Raw genomic sequence first — 9,253 nt, forward strand, 5'->3', positions numbered from 1 at the left:
TTTGTCAGAAGTAGCCTTCTTCTTTGCAATCCACATACACACCATATGGAAATAAAACATGACAACTCTGTACATGTTTGTCCCTAGATTCCAATTAGTTTTAAGAATTATCCACTGAAATGATAGGCATCATCTGCTTGAATTCACAGTAATAGGCCTACTTTGACTGACTGTACTTTTATACACATCTCTGTTGTAGTGAAGTTTACCCTGATACAGGAATCAATTAGCAATTGAACACACAGGCATATTAATTATTGTTACAAACATGCATCAATTCTAATATAAATCAGAAAACGCAATAAAAGACTACAAAACCTCAATGACAACATTTTATTGATAAAATGACTTACATATTAATATAATCTTCCCCTCCCCTCCCCACACTCTACAGCAGCCACCCAGTCCCAGGCGGCGCTGCCGTATCCATGTTGCAATGCCACTGCTGGCGTTGTATTTTGATGGCCACAGTGACATGAGGGTGGACTTCAGGCTCACCGAGTCATTCAACGCCCTCATGGCTGTGCTGGGCACTGACTGACCACGGTTGGGGCCCGAGATCTCCCGTCTAGTTTTTATTTTTGGCTTGCCAGCGCCACCTCCTATCGGGTGGTGGCCAGGGCCTTCGACAGGCCCCGGGCTCAGTGCATGATGCCAGGGTCCTGAATAACAGCCCCATCTTCTATGAGCATTCATAGCCTCCACCAGGATACTGTATCCTTGGGGATGGTGGCTACCCCTGCCTGTCCCAACCCATCTGCGTCATGACCCCCTTCAGGCAGCCTGTCCGCAACCACCTTCAAGCACGCTACAACTGCTGCCTGTCAAAGGCCAGCTGTGTTGTGGAGAGGTCCTTCGGGATACTGAAGACGCGATGGCGGTCCATCTTCTTAAAGGCCCTGGAGGTGGATGTGAGGTGCCAGAGGTCATTGGAGTCTGATGCAGATGTCGGGAGGGCAGCAGAGGACCAGCCAGCACCTCCAGGAAACGTCTCTGGGGCAGGAAACAGAAATAGGATAGCCATTCAGTGCTCTGTCCCAGACCACGATTACATTTAAATTAATACATACACAACATTAAAAAAAACACAACGATGATTGAAAGCTACAATTATTTCTAGAAGGACAAGCTTAGATAGCTATCGTAACGGTATTAATTATCGGGCGGCGTGTGGGCAAGTGTCATGTTAACCCGTTATTAAACTGAGCATATCCATTGTTAATCCATTATTAAAATTGCTATTTCGATTGGTTAACAGAACAGCCGTTGTTTAACACTGTCCGATGACTGACATAGCTATCTGTCGTCGGACTTGCCGCTTGAGCAAGCGCCTGGAGCCGACCTGCCCCGGCTCGTCAAGCGAAAAGTGTCCGATAAAAGTGCACCTTCGTCGGACTGGCCGGTTGGTGGATTACCCAGCTAGTTTATCATAACTGCCATGCAGATCCAATGGCATCTAATGCTACCTAGGTATGCTCACTAATCTGAGAATGGCATGTCAAGTCAAGTCAAGTCAAGTCGTCTTTTATTGTCAGATACACAGAATGACACAGGGTCAGACTGGGCACTGAAATTCTTAGGACAAGGCACCACACAACAACTACCATAGCCTAACATAATATAACATAACATGACATACACACTGTACAAGAACTCTGAACATAATACTAACATATATACATATAATACACATAATACCTAGACTACAGACAAATGGGAGTAGCAGGAAGTGAAAGCAGGTAGTGCAGTAGAAAGTGTAAGTGTAAGTACAAGGCTGAAAGTGACAGTGTATGTAAAGTGACGAGTGTAAAGTGTCGAGTGCAAAAGTGTCGATCGTGTGTCAGTGTCCATTGAGCAGCCTGATGGCTCTCGGGAAGAAACTGTTCTCCAGTCTCTGTGTGCGAGACCGGATACTACGGTACCGCCTTCCAGAAGGCAGCGGGGTGAACAGGCTGAAGGCTGGATGATGGCAGTCCTTTAGGATCCTGCCAGTCTTCCTGAGGCATCGTGTGCGGTATGTGTCCTGCAGGGCTGGGAGCTCCCTACCGATGAACTCCGCAGTCCTGACCACACGACGTAGGGCCTTGCGGTCCTTGGCTGTGCAGCTCCCATACCACACTGTGATGCACCCAGTCAGGATGCTTTCTATTGTGCATCTGTAGAAATTGGTGAGGATGACTGAATCCATGCCAAACTTCTTCAGTCTCCTCAGGAAGAAGAGGCGCTTCCGGGCCGCTTTGACCACCTTGTCTGTGTGAGCAGACCAGGTGAGGTCGTTGCTGATGTTGACCCCGAGGAACCTGAAGCAGCTGACCATTTCCACTGCAGAACCGTTGATATGCAGGGGTGCGTGCTCCTCCACCTGCCGTCTCCTAAAGTCCACAATCATCTCCTTTGTCTTGCTGATGTTGAGAGAGAGGCTATTTTCCTGACACCATGTAGTCAGGGTAGCAACCTCCTCTCTGTAGGCTGACTCATCATTGCCAGTGATGAGGCCCACAATGGTTGTGTCATCAGCAAACTTGACAATGAGGTTGGAGCTGTGCGTAGCTACACAGTCATGTGTGAACAAGGAGAACAGGAGGGGGCTGAGCACACAGCCCTGGGGGGTGCCTGTGTTGGTGATTATTGTAGATGAGGTGCGGTCACCGATTCTCACCACCTGTGGCCTCCCCGTCAGGAAGTCGAAGACCCATTTGCATAGGGAGGTGCTTAGTCCCAGGTCCACGAGCTTCGAGACGAGTCTGGAGGGGATGATGGTATTGAATGCTGAACTGTAGTCAATGAACAGCATTCTCACATATGTATTCCCTTTGTCCAGGTGGGTGAGGGCGGTGTGCGTGGTCAGGGCTATGGCATCGTCTGTAGACCGGTATGTTAGTAGTACATTGTAATACCAGTACAATGTGTAATTACCGCTGATACTTACATTTACGGTCTGTAGCTTCGTGGTCTACCGCTTGAGCTGTCCGCCATTGTTTTAGAAATAAAATGAAAAGCTGGCGAAAGGGCTCCTCCTCTTCCGCTACGTCGCCAAGATGGCGGCCGTTTAGAGCGAGTAGTGTCCATAGTTTTAAACTACATTTTTTGCCCGTTTGCAGTGCACCATCCGGGTACTTTCAGTGCACTGAATTCTGCTGGTTTTTTCAGTGGCGCACTTCGAACACTGAAAGTCAGTGCTCGAAGTGCTCGGTAGTAGACACAGCCTCAGTCTTTTTTTTTTCAACTGCAAAATGGTGAATGAGGGAGGTTTTAGCGGAAAATGTTACAACACAATTTTTTTATGGGTATCATTAATGTAATAGTGAGCTCTAGCCATTTAAAGACATGCACGCTGATACATATTAAAGGAACAAAAGGCCTTTTCTACAGCATGTGGCATTAACCTCGCTGCTGTCAGTGAGAACACAAAGGAGAGTGTGTCTGTGTGTGAGCTGCTCTACAATCTTCTGCATGTTTTCCATACTTGTTTGGCCCCTCAAAATTCAATGACGGGTTTCTAACAAACACTCACTGATTAAAAGGTCTTGTGGGGATGCACCAGCTGATTTGATTAGCAAAATCACAAATGCACACCTACGTCCACTTACACACACACGTTTACACAGGGATGCAGCAACATAAACCCAGACCAACAAACAAGTTCGCAGCAGGAGAAATCTCGCCAGCTCAACATCACATCAATAATTCAACAGCCATGGCGTGAGAGGCAATACGAAGAGGAAGGGGAGAGAGAGAGATAAAGAGAAGTGATGAAAGTGAAGGATGGCTGAGGGATACAAAATGAGAAGCATTTGTGTAATGGTATTATTACAGGCTGGGGTTTGCAGGGAGAAGTATTGCCTGGTCTCTGATGTCATGCGCAGTCCAGGTTGTCGCAACGAGAGAGGACCCAAACGCCGACATTATTGCACAAAAACAATCTTTACTCCAAGAAACCAGAACAGGACGACAAAACACACGGACCAAACAGTACGAAGCCACACTGGGAATGAGACGAACAGGGTTTACATACAGGCAAGGTGAGAGGATTGGACAACGGGGAACGAGACACAGGTGGACACAATGAGGGCGGGGCCAGCAATCACAGAAGGAAACAATCAGGGCCAGGGCAGACAATCACAGGGAGACAGACGACACAAGGACTTCCAAACAAGACACAAAACTAACACAAACTCCAGATCATGACAGTACCCCCCCCTCAAGGGACGAATTCCAGACGGCCAAGCGTTCCACAAGGGTGGGTGGAGGGGAGCCGGAGGAGGGTCCAAGGCTGCAGAAGCAGTCCGGGGGGGCGGGCCGCAGGACGATAACCAGGCCGAGGGCGCTCTGGAGGGCGGGCCGGAGGACAAGAGCGGGAGCTAGGGACCGGGCTCAGGAGAGGAAGTCCCAGGGTACCGGGTCTGGGGATGGGGCTCTGTGGCACCAGGACCAGGCGCAGACATGGGGAACCAGGGCTGGACGGACGGGTCACGGGAACCGGGATGGACGGACGGAACACGGGAACTGTGACTGACCGGACGGAGGCGGATGAGGAGAACCAGGGCCGGGTGGGAAGGAGGCGGAACACCGGGGACTGGAGCCGGCGACGGAACACCAGGGACTGGAACCGGTGACGGAAACCCAGGGACTGGAGCCGGCGGCGGAACACCGGGGACTGGAACTGGAACATGGGACTGGAACTTCAGGGTCTGGAGCCTGTGACGGAACCGGAACATCGTGGACTGGAACCGGAACTCCGGGGACTGGAACCGGAACCTCGTGGACTGGACCCGGCGACGGAACACCGGGGACTGGAACCAGAACATCGTGGACTGGAACCTCAGGGTCCGGAGCCTGTGACGGAACCGGAACATCGTGGACTGGAACCTCGGGGTCTGGAGCCTGTGACGGAACCGGAACATTGTGGACTGGAACCTCGGGGTCTGGAGCCTGTGACGGAACATCGGGGACTGGAGCCGGCACAGGGCCAAGGGCCCGGAGGGACTCCCACATGTTGTGGAGATGCACCTCATGGAAGGCTGGCCAGACCAGAACCGGCGACGGAACACCGGGGACTGGAACATCGTGGACTGGAACCTCGGGGTCTGGAGCCTGTGACGGAACATCGGGGCCCGGAGGGACTCCCACATCTCCTCCAGAAGTACCTGAAACTTAGTTGGCCCGGCAGGAACCGTGCAGTGGAAACTGAAGGCTGGGTCCATTCTTGGTGGCTTCGTTCTGTCATGCGCAGTCCAGGTTGTCGCAACGAGAGAGGACCCAAACGCCGACATTATTGCACAAAAACAATCTTTACTCCAAGAAACCAGAACAGGACGACAAAACACACGGACCAAACAGTACGAAGCCACACTGGGAATGAGACGAACAGGGTTTACATACAGGCAAGGTGAGAGGATTGGACAACGGGGAACGAGACACAGGTGGACACAATGAGGGCGGGGCCAGCAATCACAGAAGGAAACAATCAGGGCCAGGGCAGACAATCACAGGGAGACAGACGACACAAGGACTTCCAAACAAGACACAAAACTAACACAAACTCCAGATCATGACATCTGAACTGATCATCATTCCGTCCTCAGAGGAGTTGACCTCAGTGCAGAGGCTCGGATCCTATTAGTCCAAATCACTCCGTCATAATTAGTCCCTCAGCAGGCGCCTGGCCCATGCTCACTACATCTCCTCAATATGTTTTGCCTTCACTCCTGGACTCTACCTCACCTCAGAGATTAAAAAATGATTCCCTCTGTGCCACAGCTGTGTTTGATGATAACAAATAAAAAAACACATAAAACAACAACAACACATGTCTATATCATTTTTAACTATTCAAATATGAACTGCCTCAGAGCAGTTGTTATTTCCCCAGCATACAAATTCTCCCTCGCCATCAGAAAGCGAAGGCAACTCATTTCTGAGTCAATCATCCTTCTGACCTTCTGTGTGAAGGATCAGAGACCAAGCCGTTCATTATCATCCCCTATTTAGCTAATATATTCAAATCAGAATATGTCTTGATCCAAACAGAGCAAAGTCTAAAGTGATTCTGTGGGATATCGTCTTCAGACTCTTAAACTGTAACCACGTAACACTGCATCACTGCATTTTTATTTATTTGTTGCTGCGTCACTGTACACAGGCTGCACACTTTACAGACTACGATGACACTTTGAACATGGTCAAAATATATAAATGTATATATCACAGCGACATTTGTTTCCCTCATCTTTTTGTTCCATCTCCAAAGCCTACAACTAATTATCAGGAGGTGGCTCACTTTGTGTTGTTGACTGAAAGTTGTCCAAGTTGCTGTCCCAGTGACAGTAACTAAGGTGGGCCGAGCCATTCGCTGGTGCTCTGTTCTACTCCACGATAAATGCACATGTTCCACAGTATTGCTCCTCTTCTTCAGGAGTTGATGGATGATTTTAATATCACCTTTGATGATCAAAATTCATCCAAAGTGCATGTGAAGGATATTTTCCCTTTAGCCCAGTGAAAATACAGTCCCAAAAACCTACTTATTTCTTTTAATCAAACTGAGTCTTCCATAGTTGGCCCGGACATCATTTTAAAGTTCACCTCTGAGATATGGAGCTGCTGATGATAGCATGGGTCAAAGTATTTCCCCCTTAAATACCCGGGCCGTTAAACACTGATCTCCTGTCATTTGTCAGTGGCTAAAATGCTATCAGGGTGAGTTTCGTAACCGTGGAGGATGTGAAATATGTCATTGCCCACCTCTTTACCAAATGTTAATGTGCATATCAGTCATCTGATTATCTTTTAACAGTGGGCTCTTTTAATCTATTGAAGCCTCCATCTTATTTTTCATGATGACTCTTTACTTACTTTAAGCTAAAATGTTATTGAAGCTCTCAAAGTTTCCACTGCAGCCTCAATACATGTTGACCCATGGACGAAGACACAATCGCGAGCGATATACAGATACACATTCCTGGCCTCCGGGCTCCTCACAGAATACCAATGACTCATGAAGTCACATGGGTAGGATTAAAAAAACGTGTTACAGTTACAGGGTGATGAATGGCAAAATAATTCAAGAAACTGATTCAAAGGTCACATATTTACTTTCAACTCCGAACAAGCATATAAGGAGATTTGAACTTTTCAGAAAGTTTCATATTTTCTCAAGGCTTCAAAAGGTAAACACATCCAATATTTGTACAAAGCTAAATTAATTTCCTTCAAAAATTTGCATAATTTAGGGAGCAGAAACATGTTAATTTTGTTTTTTTGCTAACTGACTAATCATCTGGCAATACCTCAAGTTATCCTGTGAAGCCATTGGATGGTCCCTAACCCCGATGTTGCATAGGTGGCAATGGCAAATATTCACATTCTTGCAGTTACCTTCAACATTTATTGATACAATTGATTAATTGGTTTATAAAATATCAGAAAACAGTGACACCGTCTAAATATGTTCAGTTCACAATTGCAGAGAACAAAGAAAAGCAACACATCCTCAAAAATGGGAAGCAGGAGCCAGGAGACGCTTTCTGGCATGTCAACGGATGTATTGCTATTTCAAACGCGTCTCACCTGCAGTATCATCACATCTGGTGGCTTTGCTTGAATGCCACGTGGAAGCTTGAGGGCGGAGAAGATAATGTCAACGTTATGCTATTTGACCCGCGTGACATTACGTTTTCCTTTTCTTGATTTCATATCTTCTCCATGATGTGGCATCTGAATATGGCTGCTGTGCTGACCCACACAACCGAGTTGTGACCTCTTGGCTCCATTCTGCACAGTACTGTCAGCGGCTGTCTGCCTTTTTAGCATTGCATCCCGAGGGAAGAAATCTGGGCTGATGTACATTTCCTGAGTTGTTTGACCTCAAGTTGACCTGGTGCACGAACACAGAGACTCCCCTCAGACCCAGGACCGGTTTCACTTTCTTCGCTGCGTCCTCTGCTGTCACACTGAAGTGACCTGTACTTACTTTACAATAACGGCTTTTAAAATACACTTCAGTCAAAGACTTACCTATTGTGGCCTTTACAATAATGTTTTTTGCTGCGTACAATAGGTGTCGGGCTGAGATCATTCAACCCCGCCGTCCAAGAGAGGGAGGACAATCGTACGTAGCTGGAGTGTAATTACTTGCCTTCAGCTCCACACAAATGGAATGGAACTTGCTTTTTCCTCTTCCCTGCTCCGGGGACATGACCGGGCATATGTTAAAGCATTCACAGTCGTGCTGGCCATGAAAAAGGCCACCAGACTGCGGGGGTATTATGAGCAGGTCTGTGGTTAGATAACATGGGCAGGAGAGAGAGGGGGATGCGATGGAAAAGAGGAGTGCTACCAAGTGTCTGTACTCATAAACTGTAAAAAAAACAAGAAATTATTTCCTATGTATGAGGGTCCATGAGGAGAGTTTCATTTGTTGGTTCCAGTGCAAATGTACAACAGCAAAGACGTGTCGCAGCGAGAGTTCCCAGCTGGAGCAGAGCTTTAAGAATTCAGGTGGAAAGAAGTCTCGTTATCCTGTTTCATGAAAAGCTGAGTGACAGAACATCGATGGAGACAAATGATGGCTGTCAGTGAAGAACGACTTGTGTGCTTAAAAGGCCTTTTAAACGCCTTCGTTGAGCAAAGTAACGCGTTACTGTAATTCCACTACTTTTAGCGGTAATGAGCATGTAACGAAGTATTTTTTTAAATCAACTAACGCAGTTACAATTACTGAAATTTAAATGAGTTTGTTACTCGCGTTACTCTCTTTTGTGAAAAATGAACACTTGCAGACAAAAAGACAAGCTAGGCCTACTTTAGCTGCTTCTGATCTGACATCGCAGGACCTTGGTGGCGCAATGATACTGTAACGTCTCGGACGTTATGGACTGATGACACAGAGACGGGACGACGTTATTAATCCTCACTTTATTGGGCATCCACCAACACATACAGCGTGTTCCTCTCGGCTCAGCAGCTCGAACGTCAACAACAACGGTTCCCGTCAACCACCCTTAACTCCCGTTTTCCGACAGGTTAACCCCGCCTCCCCTCTACTCTGCCAATCACAGGCACGCCCCCTCGACCAGCACGCACGGTGCCACACTGTGATTGACAGCCACTTCCAGTGTTGCCAGGTCCGCGGTTTTCCCGCGGAATTGGGCTACTTTTGAAGTGTTGCCGCGGGTTTAATTTTTTGTCCGCTGGTTCGGGGAGACCTATTTTGCATGCAAATTACATGAATATCTTTAAATAAAAATCCATA

The 9,253-nt window shown here is 47.6% G+C and overlaps 1 long non-coding RNA gene across 1 annotated transcript; it reads right to left on the bottom strand.

Annotated features, from left to right (window-relative positions):
• Positions 1 to 318: 318 nt before the first annotated feature.
• Positions 319 to 2,991, bottom strand: LOC130188231 (uncharacterized). The gene is made up of 2 exons (XR_008830588.1): positions 2,930 to 2,991; positions 319 to 993 (listed from the first exon to the last, which is right to left on the bottom strand). It is a non-coding gene; the product is annotated as an uncharacterized LOC130188231 (long non-coding RNA).
• Positions 2,992 to 9,253: the final 6,262 nt, after the last annotated feature.

The sequence above is a fragment of the Pseudoliparis swirei genome, chromosome 23 (assembly GCF_029220125.1).
Source record: "Pseudoliparis swirei isolate HS2019 ecotype Mariana Trench chromosome 23, NWPU_hadal_v1, whole genome shotgun sequence".
NCBI lineage: Eukaryota > Metazoa > Chordata > Actinopteri > Perciformes > Liparidae > Pseudoliparis > Pseudoliparis swirei.